This window comes from Ovis aries, chromosome X, assembly GCF_016772045.2.
Source record: "Ovis aries strain OAR_USU_Benz2616 breed Rambouillet chromosome X, ARS-UI_Ramb_v3.0, whole genome shotgun sequence".
Lineage (NCBI taxonomy): Eukaryota > Metazoa > Chordata > Mammalia > Artiodactyla > Bovidae > Ovis > Ovis aries.
Window position 1 is genome coordinate 96,391,231 of NC_056080.1, and position 26,490 is coordinate 96,417,720.

Here is a 26,490-nt window from a genome sequence, read left to right on the forward strand (position 1 = left end):
GGAACCACACTTGTCAGGTTTTTCAATTCTGTTTATGGAGGTGGGGGATGCCAGTAAATAACTTACCATTATTTCCAAGTTAAGAATTAGTTGAGAAATAAAATTCAAAAGGCAGAAAGATGGAGGCAGAATGCTAGCAATATTACCAATAAAACTGATGGGAGAAACTGGCTTTAGATCTATTACTGAGAAGTGTTTGCTAGCAGTTGTACCTCCACCCCACTTCTTACACTCCTCATGTCCAGACACTGGGACAGCAAACCTGAAGGAAAGGTTAGACCCATCAGTTCAGTTCAGTTGCTCAGTCGTGTCCGACTCTTTGCGACCCCGTGAATCGCAGCACACCAGGCCTCCCTGTCCATCACCATCTCCCGGAGTTCACTCAAACTCACATCCATCGAGTTGGTGATGCCATCCAGCCATCTCATCCTCTGTCGTCCTCTTCTCCTCCTGCCCCCAATCCCTCCCACATTAGAGTCTTTTCCAATGAGTCAACTCTTTGCATGAGGTGGCCAAAGTACTGGAGTTTCAGCTTTAGCATCAGTCTTTCCAAAGAACACCCAAGACCGATCTCCTTTAGGATGGACTGATTGGATCTCCTTGCAGTCCAAGGGACTCTCAAGAGTCTTCTCCAACACCACAGTTCAAAAGCATCAATTCTTCGGCAGTCAGCTTTCTTCGCAGTCCAACTCTCACATCCATACATGACCACTGGAAAAACCATAGCCTTGACTAAATGGACCTTAGTCGGCAAAGTAATATCTCTGCTTTTGAATATGCTATCTAGGTTGGTCATAACTTTTCTTCCAAGGAGTAAGCGTCTTTTAATTTCATGGCTGCAGTCACCATCTGCAGTGCTTTTGGAGCCCCAAAAGATAAAGTCTGACACTGTTTCCACTGTTTCCCCATCTATTTCCCATGAAGTGATGGGACCAGATGCCATGATCTTCATCTTCTGAATGTTGAACTTTAAGCCAACTTTTTCACTCTCCTCTTTCACTTTCATCAAGAGGCTCTTTAGTTCCTCTTCACTTTCTGCCATAAGGGTTGTGTCATCTGCATATCTGAGGTTATTGATATTTCTCCTTGCAATGTTGATTCCAGCTTGTGCTTCTTCCAGCCCAGTGTTTCTCATGGTATACTCTGCATATAAGTTAAATAAGCAGGGTGACAATATACAGCCTTGACGTACTCCTTTTCCTATTTGGAACCAGTCTGTTGTTCCATAGTATAACCCTAACCCTACATTTACCCAGGATGCTGATTCTGAGCAGAAAGGTACAGAAAAGACTGAATCTCCAGTACTTATGCACTTTGAAAGAATTTTGGTAAAATATACATGATATAAAATTTATCTTTTAAAACATTTTGAAGTGTACAATTCACAATGTCATGCAACTATCCATCTCTGTCAGTTCCAAAATATTTTCACACCCCAAAAGGAAACCTCGTACCCATTAAGCCAGTACCCCTTTATTCCTTCCTTCCAACACCTGGCATCCACTATTCTATTTTCTTTCTATGAATTTGCTTGTTCTGGGAATTTGAGGAATCATACAATATGGCGCTCTCTATGTCTGGCTTCTTTCACTTAGCAAAATGTTTTCAAGGATTCACTTGTGTTGTAGCATGTATTGCTATTTTATTGCTTTCTATGGCTGAAAAAGTTGCCAGTGTATAGTCATACTATATACTTCCTAGATAGCTCAGCTGGTAAAGAATCCACATGCAATGGAGGAGACCCTGGTTCGATTCCTGGGTCAGAAAGATACCCCAGAGAAGAAAATGGCACTTTCCATTTATGTTTCCAAGAATAGAACTCCAGTATTCTTGCTTGGAGAATCCCCATGGACTGGAGCCAGCAGTCCATGGGCCCTCAAAAGTTGGACACGACTGAGCGACTAAGGACAGCACAACACAGACTTACTACATTTGGTTATTCATTTATCCATTGATGGATATTTGGGTCATTTTTACCTTTTGGCTATTGTGAATAGTGCTGCTATGATCTTTTATTTTCAAGAGTTTGTTTGAATACCTGCTCTTGATTCTTTGGGGGTAGATTACCAGAGAGTAGAATCTCTGATGATATGGTAATTTTATGTTTAACTTGTTGAGAATCCCCCAAACTGTTTTCTACACTTCTGGCTTTTCAATATTAATGAGCTCTTCCTAACTACACAATGTAGCCTAATGCATGTGCACTACCAGTTAGGTAACTTACTCCTCTTCTTAGAGTAGGGTAAGTCACAGGTGGGTAACAGCCAGGGCTATTACTCCAGCTGAAGTCCCTTCACGTATACACATCAGATGAGGGAATGTAGCACACGTCCCCAAAGATGACACACAGCTGAGAGGAATAACTGACACAAACTAATTGAGGACCAGGGAGTAATGTGCCAGGGAGTGTGACAAGCGTTGTAAAGATACAGAAACAAGGAAAATTTTCAGTCTTCCATAGGCTCAGATTGTAAAAGCTGCATGTAGATTTTTAGAAATGAAATAATGCACTAATCAGAATCTGTAATACATTAAAAAAAATCTAATTGTCTGAAATTCAGATTTAACATTATAATGGTGATGTCTTTCAATGATAAGTGAACTCACTCTTTCGTTACATCAGTTCATAAAATATTTAAAGGGCCGTGTCTAAGAAATTACACATAATTCAGTTGAGATGAGCACTGCACGGAATTGAATAAATTACAGTGGATCATCTATCTATTAAAAATAGTGTTTAAGTTAAGAAATCAAAATAAATCATTAATTTATTATTAAAATAAAATATTTTTACATATGTAGATGTTACTAGGTAGGTGACATACACTGCAGTAATTATATTTGACAGTTTCAGTTTACAGTTGAGAATTGACCATCATTGTGTAATACATGCATGGTTCCATCCCTAAACTCTCAAGTTCAGGTACCAACAATGAGCTGATTATATCTTCTCTGACTGCACTAAACCACTGCCTGGGATATTATAGGACCATAGCTCTCCATTCTTGGAATGACTTGTGGCCCAAATGACTCATTTATTATGGATCTGCCTCCAAATAACAAACCTGTGTTCTGCATGATTGGTTGCTGCATTATTATGTACCACAGAGAGTATCCATCTCTTGCTAAGAATAACAGCACTTTTATATAAATAGAGCATAGCTCAGGCTTTTCAAATGGAAACAGACACAGATAAGAGTGTTTACATTATCTCTGTGTGTAAATTTCATTTAAACTCTTAGGTACTATAGACATGCCCATTCTTCTAGCTAATGGCTAAATGCCCTGTATGGTCAAATACTATGATGGAATATTCTGATAGATCAGCAGTTTTACTCATGTGTTCGAATCATTCAGGCTGTTTCCTCTCCATGACAGACTACTAAACACATAAACAGTTTTTGAGTGTTTTTGACAGAAGAATGGGCATCATTTTCTCTATAGAGAAAAGCTGCTTTTGTGCTTTGCTATCTAAGATTTTCAAAAATCATACTAGTGCATTTTCTATGTTGTTCTTCCACAATCACTGAGTATTATGATTTTTTTTTTAAACCGAATCCACCTAAAACCAAGTTCCTGGGTGAATTTATGATTAACATCTCTATCCAACACTTTATTCCTTTTCTTGTCCCACCCCTTTTCTTCTTAGGACTGAGAAATATTGAAAAAAAAAAAAGAGGGGGTTGGAAACAAGCAGGACCTTGTGGGACTTTCTCAGAGAAACCCCTCTATGTTTCCTGCTTCTTGTTTGGCCCTCAGCTTTCCTGTAAGTAGCAGATCTCAAAATGAGTTAATGATGAACCACAAAATACCAGTCAGTTGAGAAGTTACTTGCCACAGTCAATTACCTGAGTTCCATGACATAATGAATTAAAAATAGTTTGAATTAGGAAATGTGAGATGTAATTAATCTCATGGAGTCAGTTCTGACCAAAGCTAAAAATTCTGTCCGCTCACCATATATGAGCATCAGTGCTTTTCTATGCACGTTCTAATCCTAGCTAATCCTCTCAAGAGTGCAATCTTATTCATTTAAATGTGTTATAATAGAAAACAGATCCGCTTATTCTGTTCTACATAATAGGAGATTTAAAAGAAACCTTTGTTGTGTCAGCATACACGTTGTATCAGTCTACTGAAGGTTGTCTGAGCTGTTTTGTTAGTCAAGTCTTGATCTCCCCTCCCAGTCCCCCAACCCTTTCAAGGGTTTGATTCTTAAGTGTCGTTTGATATTGCCAATCTAATCTATGTTCTCTTCCCTGCTGTTGAACACCTCTGTTGCCCTCCATTTCTAAATTTCTAGTCTCTCACATGAGAAATGCTTCAGTGACCTGAATTCCTTATTTTGTGAGTCTCTTAGATAACCCATGGAGAAGGCAATGGCAACCCACTCCAGTATTCTTGCCTGGAAAGTCCCATGGACAGAGGAGCCTGGTGGGCTGCAGTCCATGGGGTTGCGAAGAGTCAGACGTGACTGAGCGACTTCCCTTTCACTTTTCACTTTCATGCTTTGGAGAAGGAAATGGCAACCCACTCCAGTGTTCCTGCCTGGAGAATCCCAGGGATGGTGGAGCCTGGTGGGCTGCCGTCTATGGGGTCTCACAGAGTCGGACACGACTGAAGTGACTTAGCAGCAGCAGCAGTAGTTAACCCATATGACTGGAGAGTGTCTGCAACTGCCTTGGTAGGTTGATTTACTACAGTGTTCAGATGGGGCTATTATGTGGCCAGGCTTTGGAGTAGGATAACAGGGCATTGAACTTCTCTGTGCCTCCATTTCTCACCAATGAAAAGAGAAAAATGAAATACCTACCTTTTAGGGCTCTTATGAGAAGGAAATGAGATAAACACTTTAAACACCTAATGCTTCCACTGCACACAGTAAAGGCTTAATTAATGTAACAAAAGATGATGGTGAACACTGGGGTTCCTCACAGAAAAGTTCCCCCAAGTCACCCTGTTAAACAAACTACTCTGGGAAAGCATCCCATTGATCTCATTTAATTTGTTTGAAAATATTAAATGAGGTCAACCTTTTGGAAAATTGTTGGCATATCTGTAGTCTTCGGACATGGCTTACATTCTTTTCTTTCTCTCAGATTACAAAGAGTCACTCGGACATTGAATCTCCACGTGATCTCTGTGCTTGTGATGTCATCTAGGAGGGTCAGGAGACTTGTTTAATTCATTCCTAAAACATGGATGTAGTACCTGTGATGTGACCATTGCTGTTGTAGGGATACAGAGTGATGAAGCTTCTATCCCTGTTCAGTTGAAATCCCTTAGGATAGCCATGGATGCTTTTCCAGGCTCCTTGATTAGCTCAGCCCTCTTCCATTTTCTTTCAAATTATCTTCATGTTGCCTTTCCAATGTTCGGCTCCTTACCTTTGATGGAGATGATAGAAGTGAAGTGAGAGCTGAATATTTTTGCCTTTCCCCACCTCTGGTTACAGCATGCTGTTGTTTCCAAGAATAAGCCTAGCATTTCCTCTTCATCCTGTCTGGGAAATAATGGGTAAGTCATTTCTAGGTAGCCTCTCCTTATTCTAGGTGTTAGGTTTTCTAACTGTTCTAAAGGCACTAGCACTTCTTGGTCCAAAGGACATGGCTTTTGGAGTCAGACCCAACTGGACTCATCTCACCTCCACTGCTTCCCAGCTGTGTGATCTCCCATAAGTCTTTTCACCTCTCTGAGCCTTAGTTTCCTCATTGTTAATGAAGGCTAATGATTACCACTTAACTTGGGTTGTTGTGAGCATTAAAATGAGAGAATGTCCATAAAGCACTTTGTAAAGGCCTAGCACACAGTAAGTGCTCAATAAACATTAAGTTCAATCACTCAGTCATGTCCGACTCTGTGTGACCCCATGAACCGCAGCACTCCAGGCTTCCCTGTCCATCACCAACTCCCGGAGTCCACCCAAACCCACCCAGATGTCCATTGAGTCGGTGATGCCATCCAGCCAGCTCATCCTCTGTCCTCTCCTTCTCCTCCTGCCCTCAATCTTTCCCAGCATCAGGGTCTTGTCCAATGAGTCAGCTCTTCGCATCAGGTGGCCAAAGTATTGGAGTTCAGCTTCAACATCAGTCCTTCCAATGAACACCCAGGACTGATCTCTTTTAAGATTGAGTGGTTGGATCTCCCTGCAGTCCAAGGGACTCTAAAGAGTCTTCTCCAAAAAAAAAAAAAAAAAAAAAAGTCTTCTCCACCACAGTTCAAAAGCATCAATTCTCTGCGCTCAGCTTTCTTTATACTCCGACTCTCACATCCATACATGACCACTGGAAAAACCATAGCCTTGACTAGACGGACCTTTGTTGACAAAGTAATGTCTCTGCTTTTTAATATGCTGTCTAACTTGGTCATAACTTTCCTTCCAAGGAGTAAGCGTCTTTTAATATCATGGCTGCAATCACCATGGCTTCAGGGCTTCATGGCTGCAGTGATGTTTGAGCCCAAAATATAAAGTCAGCCACTGTTTCCACTGTTTCCCCATCTATTTCCCATGAAGTGGTGGGACTGGATGCCATGATCTTAGTTTTCTGAATGTTGAGCTTTAAGCCAACGCTTTCACTCTCCTCTTTCACTTTCATCAAGAGGCTCTTTAGTTCTTCACTTTCTGCCATAAGGGTGGTGTCATCTGCATATCTGAGGTTATTGTTACTTCTCCCGGCAATCTTGATTCCAGCTTGTGCTTCTTTCAGCCCATTATTTCTCATGCTGTACTCTGCATAGAAGTTAAATAAGCATGGTGACAGTATACAGCCTTGACATACTCCTTTTCCTATTTGGAACCATTCTGTTGTTCCATGTCCAGTTCTAACTGTTGCTTCCTGACCTGCATATAGGTTTCTCAAGAGTCAGGTCAGGTGGTCTGGTATTCCCATCTCTTTCATAATTTTCCACAGTTTATTGTGATCCACAGAGTCAAAGGCTTTGGCATAGTCAATAAAGCAGAAATAGATGTTTTTCTGGAACTCTTGCTTTTTTGATGATCCAGCAGATGTTGGCAATTTGATCTCTGGTTCCTCTGCCTTTTCTAAAACCAGCTTGAGCATCTAGAAGTTCACGGTTCATGTATTCCTGAAGCCTGGTTTGGAGAATTTTAAGCATCACTTTACTAGCATGTGAGATGAGTACAATTGTGCAGTAGTTTGAGCATTCTTTGGCATTGCCTTTCTTTGAGATTGGAATGAAAACTGACCTTTTCCAGTCCTGTGGCCACTGCTGAGTTTTCCAAATTTGCTGACATATTGTGTGCAGCACTTTCACAGCATCATCTTTCAGGATTTGAAATAGCTCAACTGGAATTCCATCACCTCCACTAGCTTTGTTCGTAATGAGGCTTCCTAAGGCCCACTTGACTTCACATTCCAGCATATCTGACTCTAAGTGAGTGATCACACCATCGTGATTATCTGGGTCATGAAGAACTTTTTTGTACAGTTCTTCCGTGTATTCTTGCCACCTCGTCTTAATATCATTTGCTTCTGTTAGGTCCCTACCATTTCTGTCCTTTATTGTCCAATGCTGCTGCTAAGTCACTTCCGTCGTGTCCGACTTTGTGCGACCCCATAGACGGCAGCCCACCAGGCTCCTCCATACCTGAGGTTCTCCAGGCGAGAACACTGGAGTGGGTTGCCATTTCCTTCTCCAACGCGTGATAGTGAAAAATGAAAGGGAAGTCACTCAGTCGTGTCTGACTCTTCGCGACCCCATGGACTGCAGCTTACCAGGCTCCTCCATCCATGGGATTTTCCAGGCAAGAGTACTGGAGTGGAGTGCCATCGCCAAACGTTAGCTATTACTAGAAAGAGCCACAGAGTTAAGGATGCCTGGTTTCGAATGTCCATTCCAAGCTTACTAGTTGGTTCATTTATTTCAGCAAATTATTTACTTTCACCAAGGATTGGCTTCCTTTTCTGCAAAATGGAATTTAATATCTACGTATCCACATTATTGTTCTATGGATTAAGTGAGATAAAAATTTCAGCAACAGTATGTAGAACATATTCTTCTGTTCTTCTGACTTCATTCACTAATGTATATTTTGCAACGTCTTGTGCTCAGCCCTAGGGGTGGAGAGAAAGATAGACATCCCGTGCTCTCCTGGAGAATAATTATTTAATTAAATAAGCACAAATGGTGAAAATATTATGAAGGAAACAAACAGTGCCATTATATTGACTAATAGTTGCTTACTTTTAAATGGATCAAGGACAACTTCTTTTAAGAGACGACATCTAAACTGAAATCTGTGTGGAGATCTCAATGCTGAGAAGGAACTACAAATGGAAAAGCATTCCGGCCAGAGGGAACAGCATGTAGAACGGTGTGGGAAGAGGTTGACCTGTTCATAACAACTAAAAGAAGCCCAGTGTCCTGAATATTTTGAAAGCATATACCTATACTGTGTTTAGAACAGTGATCAAGGGCTGTAAACATCATCAAATATTCTAGAAAGGTCAAGGGAGTAAAGGCAGGCAAGAAGGTTTATAGAAGGTGATCCTGGTAAGCTTTCTGTAGACGTCATTTTAGTATTTTTATCAGTTAAGTTTCTTTCAGGGAACAAGTGGTACATCCAAGGGAGTAATTAGAAGATAATTTAATAACAGGACTATTTTTTAATATGAAACTGTGGTCAGGGCATCAACCCTCATCTAAACCCATGATTGTTTGCAAGGCAGTGGTTTCAAGCTGAGCCTCCAGAGACCAAAGGTTTGTGGGTTTAAAAAAAATTTTTTATGGGAGATGATGGGTTTTCTTCAACCAGAGAAGTTCCGCCTTTATCTATTTTGTAAATATTTAACTTCTGAGTCAGATTTTATACACACACACACACACACACACTCAATCCTGGGACAAAAAAAAAATGTTTGAAAATACTGGTGGACAATATTTTCTACCAGTAAAATACTGCACAGTAGAGTTCTCCTTGGGTGGGCCAGAGCCTAGTGCTGAAGTACCTTCAGCCACAGTAGAAGCTAAAAAGAAGCAGAGACTCTGGGGTGATCAAGCAGCATGGAACTCAGACAAAGGGAGGAAGAACAGACTTTTGGGAGACCCTTGAGGCCTGGCCTTCCAGATTCCAAGCAGAGGGTGGCCTTGAGAAGCAGCAGAATGACATGCATATGACAGCATCTGGAGTGGTATTTGATTTTTAAAGTGGATTATAAGAATTGGAGCTCCATCACCCAGGAGGCTTAATCATATTTGTGAAGCCAACGTGTTTCTGTTGCATTGGTAAAGGTCAAAATCAATAATACAGTTCTCAAATCTTCCCCTATTTTGCAGGTCTGGTGTGCTGTTATTCCACAGATCACTAGTGAATTTCTCTGTGATCCTTAAGTATTTGCTTGACGTAAAAATGACTTTTAAGGTTTACTCACCAGTCCCTTGGCAAACGAAGGACATTTCATATCTCTAGTACTTTAATTATATCATCTGGAATTATTGCACATTGAGCTATTGCTTTGCCTGGCTGCTGAGAAATATTCCTGAGTTTCTGAAGGGCTTCTTTTTGGTGGGTAGTGGGTGAATAAACTAAGTTTTCTGTCTGCTGCTCTAGAAATGCTCTTCCTGAATGAAGTGAGTACATCAGAGAACGGTGTCCATGAAATAAACCTCAAGCCTCCTAAACACACCTTTAAAAAAAAATTATTTTTGCGTTGTGACTTCATTGCTGTGCACTCTTTTCTCTAGTTGTGGCGAGTGGTGACTACTCTCTAGTTTCTCATTGTGGTGGCTTCTCTTGTTGCGGAGTACAGGCTGTGGGCTGTGCAGGCTTCAGTAGTTGTGGCTCGAAGAAGGCTCAGTAGTTGGGGCTCCTGAGCTCTAGAGCACAGGCTCAGTAGTTGTGGTGCACCAGCTTAGTTACCCTGTGGCATGTGGGATCTTCCCAGACTAGAGATTGAATCTATATCGCCCATGTTGGCAGGTGGATTCTTTATCACTGAGCCACTAAGGAAGCACAGCTTACCTTCTTTAAATCATACTTTAGCATTAGGCTCTGGATTGCCCATGGAGGGTTCTACTGGAACTCGTCAGAAGCCTGTCATCGTGTTGATGGGAGGGATTGGTATTGAAAGCACTGTCTGCAGTTTCCCATTCTCTACCCTTTAGAAGAACCCATCCAAGGGAAGATGTTCTCTGTCCTCACTACCAGGAAAGGCTGTGTTTCTCATGAGCAACTAACGTGTTTTCTAACTTATGAGTATTTGGAATTTTGTTATTTGAATGGTCAGATCCACTGAATAATACAACCATAGCTGCATATTAGAAATATTCATGCCTGGTGAGGCATATCCACTCTCAGGCAAGGATAATTTTTCAAAAGCCCCCTTCCCTCCTAGTGATTCCTATGAGTAGCCAAGATTGAGAATCACAATTAAAAATAATTGCTTCTCTGCTTTTGGCGACTGGAAAACTCAAGATCCAGTTTGGGACATTTTCTGTCAGCTCTATAGGACTTCATGATATGCAGTGGTGAGTGCACTTCCAGTCTAGACTTGACGTTAGTGATGTATTGATTTACCCTTCCTCCTAACTTCTTTACCTATTTTAAAAATTAATTTATTTATTTTAATTGGAGGCTAATTACTTTACAATATTGTAGTGGTTTTTGCCATACATTGACATGAATCAGCCATGGGTGTACATGTGTTCCCCATCCTGAACCCCCTTCCCACCTCCCTCCCCATCTCATCCCTCTGGGTCATCCCAGTGCACCAGTCCTGAGCACTCTGTCTCATGCATGGAACCTGGACTAGTGATCTATTTCACATATGACAATATGCATGTTTCAAATCATCCCACCCTCACCTTCTCCCATAGAGTCCAAAAGTCTTCTTTATATCTGTGTCTCTTTTGCTGTCTCACATATAGGGTCATCGTTACCATCTTTCTAAATTCCATATATATGCGTTAGTATACTGTAATGCTGATTTTATTTCTGACTTACTTCACTCTGTATGATAGCTTCCAGTTTCATCCACCTCATTAGAATTGATTCAAATGCATTCTTTTTAATAGCTGAGTAATATTCCATTGTGTATACATAGCACAGCTTTCTTATCCAGTTGTCTGCCAAAGGACATCTAGGTTGCTTCCATGTCCTAGCTATTGTAAACAGTGCTGTGATGAACATTGGGGTACACATGTCTCTTTCTTTACCTATTTTTATAAATCAAATTGCCATTATGTTTTTTGGGGGGCTGTTTTGAGTGAACTTCAAAATGAGGCAGAGGATGTATTGGTAGGTGAAGAGATGATGGAAAGACAGGTGCCATACTGTGTTTATAATGGGCCTATTCACTGCTGTGGGATATTTTCACACATTAGACACCACAAATGCCACTGCACTTGCCATTCTTCGTGCAGATATAACAGAATACATGGTCCTTAGTAATACTATTATAAATCATGCCCATACATCTTTAACTTTTTAACTGAAAAGAGGAACATCAGCAATCTTTTAAAACATTGAAACAAATAAATTTGACATATTTTTAATTCCATCTGCTACACATGCACGATATGACAGAAACATTTATTTTTTTCAGAAACCCAATCTCTCCTCAGAGGGCTTTTCTTTAAGCAGAGTAAATATAGGGAGTAGAAAAATCAACAAAACAAATATTTATGAAGAATAAGTCTAGTCTTCAATGGCACTTAAAATTCCACAATTGCCACCCATGCATTATGGCGAGTAATTCAGTGTACTCCAGAAACCATGACCTACAAGGCCTTCTAAGAATGGGCCCCTGTTTACCTCTTTAGCTCTCAAACCATTAACCCACCCTTCCAACTTTAGTCATAATGTACTTCTTTCAGTTTCTAGAACATTCTCTTGCCTCTGATCCTTCACACTTTCTATTCCATCTGTCAGGATCATATTCTCTTCCTCCTTCCCCCATTCACCTAGCTAACTCCCTTTCATTCTTTGCATGTTTCAACTTAGATGTTTCTTCTTATTAGAAATTCTCCCTGAGGTCCAGACCTGTTTCCTCTTGTAATTAATTTTTCTGTTGGACAATTTATCCCCCTGAAGGATGATCACAGCATTAACTTCCTTCTCCCATTCTAGAATATAGGCTCCAGGACACTGTCTGTCACTGCATTTCTAGCACTTACCACAGTGGCTAGCATAGAGTAAGTATTCAGTACGTGGAATTTGCTATGGTGATTATAAAGTGTGTATTTCCATATTTGAAAGGCACTCGGTAAATGTTGATGGTGCTTCTAGGAGTCTTGTTGGGAGCGAGACAGCCATGATCATTCAGGGAGAGAAGACGATGCTCGTGCAGTGTGTGGACTCTATAGCTGAACATTCCTGGCCCCTGCTCTGTAGACAGTTGTGAGGGGTAATAAGACTTGTAGCAAGGGAGAAAAATCAACTCTCCTGAAACTAATTTTCACTTTTAGTTAGCACTTGCTCTATGCAAGGAAAGGTCATATCAGTTGGGAGCTTAACTGTTTCCAAGATGACTGCCTATTTCAGCAACTCGAAAGGGGCTTCTGGAGCTTTGCCTGGGCTGCAGTCATTTTGTCCTGAAGTGGAGCATGCCTGAAATATGACAATTGAGGGTAGAAGCACAGGAGTGGGTGACATGAAATGCCTTGTGCATTTATATTGCTTTTTTTTTTTTTTTTTGACTGCACCTCATGGCATATGAAATCTTTGTTTCCCCACCAGGGATCAAACCCACACCCTCTGTAGTGGAAGCATGGAGTCTTAACCCCTGGCCTGCCAGGAAGTTTCCTACCTGGCTTTTTTTTTTTTTTTTTGGTCAATAAAATTTTATCTATTCCCCTATGAGAAAGCAGGTGTGTGTATTGGAAAGTGCTTTGAACTTGGAACCAAAATTTCTCACCTTTCTATTTCCTAACATGGTCACTTTGGACAAGTTGGTTGATCACTCTTACCCTTGATTTCCTCGCCTCTAAAATGGGACCTCACGAGGTAATGTAAGCCTCATGATCTCTAGATAAAATCACCTAGAAGGCGATTACTAAAGGCTTGTTAAATCCAAGTGTCCAAGAAAGATATGCCCCCATTGGGATGAATAAGTTTGAATATTCTGGCTTTTCTTTCTCAAAGTTTGTGCATGAATTTAAGCATTTTAATTGTTACTGTTAATATTTATTTACACAGTACCCTGCCTCAAAAAAGATACAGAAAAAGGAGTATCATGTAACTTACGTTTCCAAATAAAATTGATTTGTTTAATAAAGCAGTAGCTGTCAGAAACTCCAATTTTGCTCTGCTTTGATGTAATCCATATGCAAACTGAAAGTTTTCCTACAGAGCTGAGGGGAAAACGGAGACCCACAAATCTCTCCAAATTAGCCCTTGAATATCAACCACATTTCTTTTTGAGCATAATCAGATACTCTGACTCTGGCCTTCTAATTATTTCACCAGGCGGGGAAAGGAGAGCTGACAAATAAGGCCGATTCTTCCTTGGCACTACAGAATTCAAAAAAAGAACAAAAAGCCCATTGAAGTTCTCCTCTGTTCCTTTGAAATGTGTGCGATCTGCCTCCTGAGACTGCAAGGTTATTGGGTGGAAGCAGGAAGGTGGCAGAGAAATGAGTAAAGAAACATCCATCCACCCCGTTGTCATGACTCCTCTGTCATTCAGACCCCAGCAGAGTAGGCAGCAGTGAGCCGCAAAGTGCAGACGGAAGCTCCTACCTGCTGCCGCCCATGTATCCAAACTCCTTAGGCTCCTCGCTAGCTTGACTGGTGCCTGCCTTCCTACCTGTGCTTCCTGGCGACCAAGCCAAGTCCTCCTTTGTGGCTCTTTCCCTCTTGGACGGTCTTTTATGCATTAACTGGCAGTTCCTAACAACTTCTGGTGTCACCTATCTAGGAACACATAAGAAGCTCATTTGGTAGTTAGATACAACCCAGAGACCTAGGGTTACAGGGAAGTGTAGAAAGAAGTGGGTTCTCAGAGACCACGTTCAGGACTATGCATGCTAAGTTGCTTTAGTTGTGTCCGACTCTTTGCGAGTTGAGCCATAGACCTCCAGGCTCCTCCGTCCATGGGATTCTCCAGGCAAGAATGCTGTAGTGAGTTGCCATTTCCTCTTGCAGGGGATCTTCCCAACCCAGAAATCAAACCCGCATCTCTTATGTCTCCTGAATTGGCAGGCGGGTTCTTTACCACTAGCACCACCTGAGAAGCCAATTCAAAGCTATACTTGGTTTCAAATTCTGCTTCCAAGACCCTTGAGGTAAACTCTGGAGAAGTATCGAAGGCTGTAGAGGGAGGAAGTTGGTGGGAGACGGGTGGGACAAAGACAGTGAACGGATAAGACTGTAGGGAACCTATCATTGCTCTGACCAGAGAATGGTCAGAGAAAATGAAATGAAAGGTTTCTTTGTTTGTTTGTTTAATCTCTATCCTGTGTTTGACATTAACATGATATTTCATTTAAAGAAATGAATGGGCAAAATAATTTGTGGGGGAAGCATTGGCTCAGCCCTGTAGGGACCTGTTGATCATGGATGGTATCATTTTGTACCTGCTCTGCTTGCACAGATGCATTTTGTATCTCTCCAAGTGGAATGTGAGCTTGTGAAGACCAGAGTCCCTATTTGCTGTTTTAATGATTAGACAGCTCATTAGCTCCCACTGGACACAGCTCTGCTTTCTTTATAGATTGGTTGCTCCTAAATTTTTTTCAGTCGTCTTTTTTCGAGAATCTGATCAAAGATGTAGATCCGCTGCCGTGAAAATTGGTTGTAAACAGGACAATTTACATATTGTTCCAAGGAATTATGGTGCTGCTAAAACCTAGCCATGCCTTCTGAGACTAAGAATTCCTGCAGGAAAGACTTCTCTTGATGGACCACACAAACTGTTGGGGTAAATGTACACTAAGGAAGCATGGCTCTGTCCCCCTGATCATTAGAAATGCCCCATATTGGAAAGAGCCATTTCCGGAGAGAATGGTTGCTTCATTATTTCACAAGTAGAGATGCTGGCTGGCCAGAGGGGTGGAGTGGCATAGTGAAAGAAAGCATCAGACTTGGCATCAGGCAGATTTGGCTTTAGATCCTTTTGTTGCCAATTCCTATGTATTTCCTTGGGCAAATCAGTCAATTGATCTGAGCCTCAGTTTACTTATCTGTAAAATAGGAATAATGCTACTGCCTACTTTATAATGACCTCATGGGGTTGTAGTGAGCAGTTGTGAGAAATAATGCATGCAGATTATTTTTCATGGTATAGAGTAGTTGGTCAGAAGGTCAGCTCCCTAAAACTTACTGGGGAAAGCACACCTGCCCTGTGTGTTGGGTTGAGTGTTCTGTCAGGTCCCTTGTGATTTTGGTTTATCTTCTCCACTATTTTTGTTGAATAATCCAGTAACTGTTATCTTCTTGCTTTGGATTTACCCTCAAGCAGGCTTTGTGACTAGAATCTTGAGCAAGGATTGCTTTTCACCTCAAAGGTCAGCAGCTTTACAAAATGTCTTTAAACTACCTTCAGCTTCTTTGAAGAGATTTTTACATCTTTATTATAAAGTGGCTCTGTGTATCCCTTAGTGAGGTGAGGAGGCTTTAACCAAAACTTCTGACACATACTCTGTAGCTAGATGATCTCGAGAAACACACATTTATGAGGAGATAGTGAAAGCTTTGGGTTTGTGATCTAGTTTGGCTTTAGACCTTTAAAGAAGTCAGCCGAGCACTGTTCCAAAAACTTGCTCTTCCAAATGGATACTTTTTGACATACTTCTATCAGCTGGTTTCCAAAGATGGCATCCAAATGAACAATACTTCCGTGTGTGTAGGCCCTCTGTTTGAGCCAGGGCTGGCCTTTGCCCATTAGAATGTGGTGGGAGTGACACTGATGACCCTGTAGACTATATCATAAGAAGCTTTGGAGCAACATTGGTCTGAATCTCTTGGAATGCTCATCCTGCTAGAAGCCACATTCCAGGTAAGAAATCCATCTGAACTAGTTCTTCATGCTAGAGAGAGCTTAGATGTTCAGAGTCCACATGAAGAGAGAAATGTTTGACCAGCCACCAGTTGCTCGAACCATCCCAGCTGAGGGTGTGTGACCTGTTAGTGAAAAAGCCTTCTTGGACATCCAGCCCAGGTGGAACTTTGAAGGACATCAACCTCCATCTGACTGTAGCTGCCAGAGAGACCCCAAGTAAGAACTGTTCACTTAACCAAATCAATCTACAGAACTATGAGATTAATAAATTGTTTGGAGACAGTAGTTTGTGTTTTTATTTTTTAACTTTTATTGGAGTATAGTTGCTTTATAATGTTGGGTTAGTTTCTGCTGCACAGCAAAGTGAATCAATTATAGGTGTATATATATCCCCCCTTTTTTTAATTTCCTTCCCATTTAGGTTACTACAGAGCATTGAATAGAGTTCCCTGAACTCTACAGTAGGTTCTCATTAGTTATCTATTCTATACACAGTAGTGTATATATGTCAATCTCAAATTCCCAAATCATCCTACCCCCTCCCCTGCTTGGTAACCATAAAGCTTTTTCTCTACATTTGTAACTCTTTTTTTTTTTTTTTTGGACAATAAGTTCATTTGTACCATTTTTCTAGATTCCGCATATTAGCAATGTTATACAGTATTTGTTTTTCTCTTTCTGACTTACTTCACTCTGTATGACAGTCTCTAGGTCCATCCTCGTCTCTGCAAATGGCATTATTTCATTACTATTGATGTCTGAGTAATACTCCATTGTATATATGTACCACATCTTCATTCATTCTTCTATTGATGGACATTTACATTGAATATGTGCAGCTTCCAGCAGAGTATCTAATCAGATTGTCTAGTAGTGGGAGAATCTGGTACCATTATTGCAGGACCTGTGGCTTTCTAGTAAGAGGGTCCATGTTGGTTGCTATTGACTCAAGTTGATGAGCCTTAACCCTCATCTAGAAAGTCACTTGTCATTGGGTTAAGACCGCTGGGGCAAGAATACAACTTATATCTCTCCCACTGGACTCCTTGGTGTTCAAATTCATCCCTTCTTTCTTATTTGTAAGACAAGTTCTATAGAGGATTTTGTGCAATTGTTTCCCCAATTTCTTGCCAGGATGATCTTATGCACTCTTCAAAACTAGAGTTGGCAGAGTAGAGCCTGCAGGGATACCACTAACTATTTTTGTAAGTAAAGTTGTATCAAAACTTGCCCATTTATTTATATATAGTCTTTCACTGGTTTTTCACTAGGATGGAAGAGTTGAATAGTTGTGACAGATGGTATGGTGTGCAAAGCCAGAAATATTTACTATCTGACCTTTACAAAAAAAGTTTCCATAACCCTTTGCCAATCCTTTGTCAACCCTTGTCTAATTGAGCTAATTGGTTGATGGTATTTAAGATTATGGGCTGCCATCTATGGGGTCGCATAGAGTCAGACACGACTGAAGCGACTTAGCAGCAGCAGCAGTATTATATGTAGACTGAATCTGACAACCTGACTTCATGATGATTTCCTTCTAATATAATCTTTTCTGTGGACCACTAAGCAGGTAAATTCAGCCTCAGCTAATGTGTATTACCCTATGAGGTGTATATTTTGTCTCCAGTTTACAGATCAGGAAATTGCTGATTTGGAAAGAAAGGATAATTTAATTAAAGTCATATAACTGCTAACACTAGAAACAAAGCTAGTGGAGGTGATGGAATTCCAGTTGAGCTATTTCAAATCCTGAAAGATGATGCTGTGAAAGTGCTGCACTCAATATGCCAGCAAATTTGGAAAACTCAGCAGTGGCCACAGGACTGGAAAATGTCAGTTTTCATTCCAATGCCTAAGAAAGGCAGTGGCAAAGAATGCTCAAACTACTGCACAATTGCACTCATCTCATATGCTAGTAAAGCTCAAAATTCTCCAAGGCAGGCTTCAACAGTACATGAACTGTGAACTTCCACATGTTCAAGCTGGTTTTAGAAAAGGCAGAGGAACCAGAGATCAAATTGCCAACATCCGCTGGATCATTGAAACAGCAAGAAAGTTCCAGAAAAACATCTATTTCTGCTTTATTGACTATGCCAAAGCCATTGACTGTGTGAATCACAACAAACTGTGGAAAATTCTGAAAGAGATGGGATTGCCAAACCACCTGACCTGCCTCTTGAGAAATCTGTATGCAGTTTAGGAAACAGCAGTTAGAACTGGACATGGAACAACAGACTGGTTCCAAATAGGAAAAGGAGTACGTCAAGGCTGTATATTGTCACCCTGCTTATTTAACTTCTATGCAGAGTACATCATGAGAAATGCTGGGCTGGATGAAGCACAGGCTGGAATCAAGATTGCCAGGAGAAATATCAATAACCTCAGATATGCAGATGACACCATCCTTATGACAGAAATTGAAGAAGAACTAAAGAGCCTCTTGATGAAAGTGAAAGAGGATAATGAAAAAGTTGGCTTAAAGCTCAACATTCAGAAAACTAAGATCATGGCATCTGTTCCCACCACTTCATGGCAAATAGATGGGAAAATAGTGGCAGACTTTATTTTTTTGGGCTCCAAATTCACTGCAGATGATCATTGCAGTCATGAAATTAAAAGACACTAACTCCTTGGAAGGAAAGCTATGACCAACCTAGACAGCATATTAAAAAGCAGAGATATTACTTTGTCAACAAAGGTCCATCTAGTCAAATCTATGGCTTTTCCAGTAGTCATGTATGGATGTGAGTGTTGGGTGATAAAGAAAGCTGAGTGCTGAAGAATTGATGCTTTTGAACTGTGGTGTTGGAGAAGACTCTTGAGAATCCCTTGGACTACAAGGAGATCCAACCAGTCCATCTTAAAGGAGATCAGTCCTGGGTGTTCATTAGAAGGACTGATGTTGAAGCTGAAACTCCAATATTTTGGCCACCTGATGCGAAGTACTGACTCATTTGAAAAGACCCTGATGCTGGAAACAATTGAGGGCAGGAGAAGGGGATGACAGAGGATGAGCCGGCTGGATGGCATCACCGACTCAATGGACATGAGTTTGAGTAAACTCCAGGTGTTGGTGATGGACAGGGAGGCCTGGCATGCTGCAGTTCATGGGGTCACAAAGAGTCAGACACAACTGAGCAACTGAACTGAATTGAACTGCTAACATGATTGAACTAGGATATGAACCCAGTCCACAGGTTCCAATACTGGTTTTTTTCTTCTACACCATTGCTTTCCAAATTTTTATGTTTGTGTGTGTGTGTGTGCATGCACATGCGTGCGTGCTTGTGTGTTTGGCAGCAGAACCTTCTTTTATGCAAAAAATGCCTTCTAATTGCCTGATGTATATAAAACAGGTTAAAACAGAACTTCTTTGGTCAAAGTACTCCACGATCACACCCCTCCTCCTTGTAGCATACACACATACAAACATATACACACTTCAGTCTTCACCTAAACATAGCATAGACGTTCTCAGGACCTGTAGCAAGAGATGGAATGGCATGAGATTTGGGCCATCATCATTCTCTCTTTGTCTTTCTCATAGCACAGATGTCTGATTGCTCTTTTGCCTCAATGTCAGGGATTCCCAAGGCATTCTATAGAATTGCAAACAAAAAAATTTCAAGGATTGCTATATTTAGTTATATGACTGCTTTAACCACTGCCAGGCTTCCAATCTCTCTAGCCAATCAAAAGTAAATTGAGTACAATTATTTTTTTTTAAATCTTATTTTTATCTTGGTATATCCATATGATGGAGTTTTATATATAATATTAAAATTACATTTATAAAACTGTTGAATGATATGGAATCTATAGGATAATGCAGGTCAAAATAGCTCTGTATACATTGTGATCTCAGCTCTGCATGACGTCTTTGATTGGCAATATGTGTATGAACTCACTCACCCTAGTCAAATAACCTCTGAGTAGAGGGGTTCTCTATGATGGTTATCGTCTGCCTTTCATCCATTCTTTCGAAAGCATGTAGAAACAAGTCAATTTGCCCCAAATAAATGTATCTGCATGTACTGTGTGATGACAGTTTCTGATGTTGTTTCAAAAACTGAAAAAGAAATAACTGGCCTGGAAGAATAGATTTCCATGTTGATTTCTGAGGTTTTCCTCTCTGTGTCCTGCATTGTCCTTTCACTTCTTGTCTGTCTGCATTCTTACGCCTCTTTATTTACAGTGACATTAAAGAAAGGGTACAAAAGGCCCTTGGCCTTTTGTTTAGCATGTTTAAAGATGTATCTCTCTTTATGGCTGTCAGTATTGAGTGAAAACTTGACTTGAAATAAACCTGTTCCTATTTTGAACAAAAGAAGCACAGATGTAAATTGGCATCCTGTGTTTTAAATGTCATCATCAGTGTGTTCCTTTGGATTGTAAACTGAATCCATGCAGCAACCACAAAGTGTGAGTGAAATTATATTTAGGCAGATAAAGCGCTTGAGACACTTACAAATGAGTCTTTAAGGACTCATGAAAGATAATATGTGTGACACACTATATTCCTTTGGACTGAAAGTTTCCTACATCACACTGTGTGTTTAGTATGTAGGGAAGTTTTTAAACATATTTTTAGGAAAATGTAAAAGAAAAAGTTGTATCCTATTACGGGGAAGTGCTATATATATATATGCCACTCTCGAATTAAGAAAGATCACTGTCATGCAACAATTTCTGTATTGGTTAGATTATAGTGTCAGTACATTTTATAAGGTCTAAGGAAACTTACATAAGAACAGATATTTTCCCAATACAATCAAATGCCACTTTGAATAAGGGGCATGGTAGAAGAGATGCAATGGATATGTGTAATGTGTGCTAAATTCGTGATTGCCTCGGGCACTGCTAAAGCCACACTGGGTAATTTCACTTGACAGCCAAAAAAGAGGAGCTAAAGAAATGTGGCAGTTTCACCTCCTGTGTCTATTCACAAACTCCCATGGTGACCTCATTAATCTAGGGGGAGGGGGGCAGAGCATTCAAAGACTGACTGCATAATGCCAGAATGACTGCTTGCAAAAATCAAATTCCAGTCCATCTGCCACTGGTTTTCTTGATGCTGGTGTTTGGCAGCTTTTGAAATGGGTGGGCTGAGGTATGCCGGGTCATAGCTGGGGGAGGAGAGTGTTGACAGCATACTGGTTGGAGCAGCAGCAAATGTGTTCCGTGCCTGCCTTGCCTGCCATCCAGGGCAGCTCAGACTCCAGCTCTCCCAGCTTTCTGCTGCTACTGGTTCTCATCATGGTGCTGACAGGAATCATGGAGAGAAGACTGGAAGCCCACTGGGCCTCCCACCAGAGATGGTGGCCTGCCGTATCAGCACATGCATACTTGGTTACATAGGCTAGGGGATCATAATCCCTGGACTTGATCCGAGTACCCCAGACAATTTGTTGGACTGACTGATGCTTTACTTGCCTTTACTAACTTTGTGTTTTTGCAACCAACCAATTGTTTACTGCCCAAGGTCACTCACTGACTCTAGGTGTGGATTCAGCAAACATGTCTCATGCCACTTGCCATGTACTGGATACGGTTCTGGTCTCTCCTGCCCCTTTATCTCATTTAATCCTCATTACATTTTGAGGATAATGTTAGTATTCTCATTTTTAAATGGTTAAACCAGGACCTTTTGTGCTAATCCATGTTATGGTTCTCCTCACTTTAGGGGGAAATATACTAATGTTTTTATATGTAATATTATATCATGTAATGTGAGATAAAGATGATAAAGCCATCCTCTTTCAAAAGATATATCTCATCGCTAAAAATTTACATTTGGTGTTGACAGTTACAACAAGGACATACCACTGGTGAAGTGGTGTGAGGGCTGGGAAGTTGTGGTGGTGGGCATTGAAATCCAATGAGTCCCATCTAGTCTACACGTGTTGATGCTGGACCGTATTGGGTCCAGTCCTGAATCCCATGGCAGATATTACAAGGAGGCTATGAGTCAGATAAGTGTGGGCAGAACTAGAATGCATTGTCATGGACACCAAAGGAGGAGGAAGTGTTTCCACCATGGTCTTTCTGCCACCACTACAAATTCCAAACCCTAATCCAGTATTACAACCTTGCATGAAAATGGAGCAAATGTTTCAACACTGTTATGTACAAGAGATCTAGAAAGAGAAAGCTTGCAAAGAGCCCAAGGATTTTACATTTGGAAGTTAGTGCTGACCTTCCCAAGGGCCCCTTCTATGAAGTGGGAAGAGCAAGATGCAGATGAATGAGGGATCAGTAGAAAATGAAGGAAAGGAATATCGTGAATAGTTTCGGACTTCTAGTGGTTTTGTTGGGTCAGGAAGGGGAGGAGGGACTAGTTTCTTGGGGACACATCCTAACAGAAGGGTACTTTTGAAAATTGTAAGCTATGAAAAGACTCCAGCATAACTGGAGTATGAAAGGAAAAGGTCTACATGGAGAGGATGGTTTAAATATAGAATGAAACTTGAATGCCAGTGTCTGAGAGATGACAGGAGAGGGTATGGAGCAAGGCCCAGGGGAAGGATTGCCCTTAAACTGAATGATGGTCCTTATAGTCTTCATGGTTTTTTTGGATGAGTCATGTGGCACATGAGGTTTTAGTTCCCTGCCTGGGGATCAAACCCAGGCCGTTGGCAATGAAAGCACCGAGTCCTAACCACTGAACCAGCAGGGAATTTCCGCCAGTTCTCATTTTTGAGGGGAAAAAAAATGAGGAAGGATGTGATTTGTGAATGTTTATGTTGGAGCTGGAAAAAATGAAGAAAATTATAGCCAAAAACCTCTGCTGTGTTAGTGAAGCAGGGGGCAAGCCAGAGATTGAGATTGGAAGGTAGCAGGAGCTTTTGAGCAAGGTAGTGAAGGCTTAACATGGTCGTTGGGGAAGACAGAGTATGGACTGAATAAAAGTATACAGGGGGTGTGGCTGAAACTCCAGCAGAGGTTGGAGATCATGAGTTTGTAATGTTGCCAAACTGCCCAGTTTGCATGACTTTCTCTTGCTTAGTGAATCAGCAAGGGTAGATTGTAATATTGGGTTAAGGTTTGGAATTTGGAGTGGTGGCAGAAGGACCATGAGGGAAAGAATCTGAGGGGGCTGGAGGGCAAGTAGCTTCAATTTTTAGCCATCAGATACAGGCCGGGTAGGGATGGAAGTGAAGAGAAAAGTCTGTGGCTGCAAAGGCAATGCAGATCTCTAAAGGATGATGTCAGGACACAGTAGTAGAGGAGGCAGTAAACCATAAACTAAAACCATCTTGAATAGGTCCTGAATGGGGAAAGTTATTAGGAGGCACAAAGAGGTAGATAGCTAAGAGGCAAACATTTAAGAGACCAGAGGTTTTTATATGAGAATTCGAGAATAATGAGCATGGTGCTGGGTTAGTAAATAACAGGTTCAGATCTCCGTTATTCCCACTTTGTGAAATATGAAGAGTAACCAGTCTTCACTCGAAAGTCTGCTGGGAAGGGAGTGTCATCAGAAGATAGTTAGGGTTCAATAAAAGTAGGAGCTGGAGGAGCATTCTGTCAAGGTTCAGCAAATAACCCAGTTTGTCTTTTCATGGAATCAGAACACACAATGATGGACAAGGGCAGCAGTGGAAGCTTGAAGCAGAGAGAAGCACCACAGTGGGGTGAGAATGAGACTGAAAATGATGTGTATGGGATGGAAGAGCCATTGAGATTGGCACTGGCCTCAGGTTGGTGCCTGAAGCCAATGAGAAGCTTTATGGCACTTCTTTCAGCCCTTTGAGTTGTAGAGAAGTGAGTCATGAGTGAGAGGTCTTGGTGTCCAAAGTTTGAGGTTAGATAAGGACCCCAAATTTGAGAGCTTAGTACTTTGTCAATGTCTTACCAGTCTAACAGTTTGCTTCAATACAGATTCATCTTTGACGAGTGATATCTTAAGGACACTATTCATTCCTTAATACTCTTATCTTCTGCTTTCTTTTAATACATTTTGTTCATTTGTTTGTGCCCCTGCCTTATTTCAGGGAGGCTGTAAGGCAGGTAATTCAGTATTGTTGGTTTCCTTGTGAGAAGCATCAATGAAGTTGACTGGGAATGTATCTTTAGTTAATTTGGGAAAGCTTTTGAGGGGGTCAGTCTGCCCTTTTCCCATCTAATTTTTGGATATTCTGTGACCTGAAAATATCCCCATAAGCATAAGAAGTGAATGTAATATTCAAATTATTAACTTTGCAATAGTGCTTATAAAATGGCTTCCAGAGAAATTTCTGATGCAAAAGATGTTGGGGGCAGTTAAGTGTGAATTTCACTGAGTACTGCTTTTGTACTTCTTGGTGGTATGCGTGTATGATGGTTATCTGTGGGTTCACTGATATCATCATGGACAGAAGAGCCAGCCCATCAGGGAAGACAAGATGTTTTTTCTTCATGATACTAAGCCCAACATGTTTAAAACCAGTAGAAACATTTAGAAACTCTTCAGAAGTCTTATAGAACTACCTCACTGGGATAGATGCAGGTAAAAGATTAAGTTCTTTTCTTGATTATGAAAGTAGCACATATTCATTGTAAAAAAATATTAAAGGCTATTGTAAAACAAAGAAAAAAATCTTGTGTAACTCACCAGCTAGAGATATCCATTGTTAACATTTTCATACATATTATTCAGTCATTTTTATTTCTGTATCCTTTTTAGTAAAAATCAGATCACTGTTACATATTTTACATTGTTTTTCCTTTATTGTCTTATGATCATGATCAGATGTCATGGAAACTCATTGACAAAATGGCATTCAGTGTAGTATTCCATTGGTTTACTGTATTTATTTAACTTGTTGCATCATGCTATTTACTAACTTATAAAAATAATACCTGGTTGTTGTTGTTCAGTCCTTCAGTCGTGTCCGACTCTTTGTGACCCAATGGACTGCAGTATGCCAGGCTTCCCTGTCCTTCACTGTCTCCCAGAGTTTGCTTAGACTCATGTCCACTGAGTCAGTGATGCCTTCCAACCATCTTATCCTCTGTCGCCCCTTTTTCCTTCTGCCTCAGTCTTTCTCAGCATCAAGGTCTTTTCCAATGAGTTGGCTGTTCACATCAAGCAGCCAAAGTATTGGAGTTTTAGTTTCAGCATCAGTCCTTCCAATGAATATTCAGGAGTGACTTCCTTTAGGATTGACTGGTTGAGCTCCATACTGGTTATTGTGGGAATTACATTTAGTATTGATTTCTTTTATCTTTGTATACATTTAAACTACAATCCATCACCAAGTCATAATCACTGCCAACTTTTGAACATAGTTTTCCATTCATCTCTATGTATATTTTTTCTAGTTGAGATCTTATATAAAAGCATTATTATATCTTGATTTTTTTAAAATTTCAGTTTACCATAAACATTTTCTCATATTATTATAAGCTCCTTTTAGATATCATATTGCTATATCCCTAACCACCAAGGGAATTAAAATGGATTCCAGGATACAATCAAACATACCTAAAATAGCAAAGAGAACAGAACCAAATTGTGAAGTACATAAATTAAAGAATATAATTTGAACATCAATCTTATTTATAACAGTTTAGGAATTTTGAATTATAGAATTTCATTGATGGTGGCATCAATTTTTCCCTTGAGGGAAAAATAGCAAAGGTGGTTGGTATGCATGTGCATGCATGCTCAGATGTGTCCGATGCTCAGATGGACTGTAGCCCACCAGGTTCCTCTGTCCATGGGATTCTCCAGGCAAGAACACTGGAGTGGGTTGCCATCTCCTCCAGGGGATCTGCCTGACCCACATATCCTGCGTCTCCTGCATTGCAGGCAGATTCTTAACTCGCTAAGCCATTGAGGTGGAATTTAAGATTAACATTGCCCTCTTCCTCAATGCTAAGTTATCTCCATTTAATGAAGGTATTAGAGCAGGCATGAACCAGGACCCTAATACAGAATAGATGATGGAGGGTAAAGCAGGTTATCAGTAATGTAAATGAAGATCCATCAGCTTCACTCTGCAGAGAAGGGGTGATTCATTAAAGAAGATGGGACCAAATTGGGGCACCTAGATTGTCAAGAGAGTTGTTACTCCCCTTGCCAAAGAGAGATGCTTATACCTGTGTTTTCGCCACACTGAGAAAAGGAAGAAGACAGGGAATTATTATGTCTCCATGGGTCATGCTGTCTCAATGACAAAACTCTCCTGAGGAGGGAAGTGAAAACCATTAAGCTGATTCTGCCCGTGAATTTGTAATTCTTAGTAAGTGTATACCATCAAGTTTTATCCTTCATACAAAGCTATGAGAAAAATATTAAAAATTATATTGATATTATCTAGGAAGGAGCCAAGGCTTAAGGAAGCTAAGCGATTTCTTATGTCCATAATACGGGTAGATCTTACAGCATCTAGTTTGACAGTTTTTCCATTACTCTATATTGCTTCTCTAGGCTAAACAACATAGTTTTCAAGGATGGTAACAATGGTTGCTATTCCTTTTATTCCACAACTTTTGGACCCTTATGGTGATAGTTTTTCCTAGAAAAATTCTGTAGTACTAAATA

The 26,490-nt window shown here is 40.6% G+C and overlaps 1 protein-coding gene and 1 non-coding gene across 4 annotated transcripts in view; one reads left to right on the top strand and one right to left on the bottom strand.

The window, feature by feature from the left end:
- The window catches only part of FGF13 (fibroblast growth factor 13), a 577,215-nt gene that overhangs the window by 191,387 nt on the left and 359,338 nt on the right, over window positions 1-26,490 (top strand). The window lies entirely within an intron of this gene.
- Window positions 22,566-22,638, bottom strand: TRNAE-UUC (transfer RNA glutamic acid (anticodon UUC)). Its single transcript has one exon. It is a non-coding gene; the product is annotated as a tRNA-Glu (tRNA).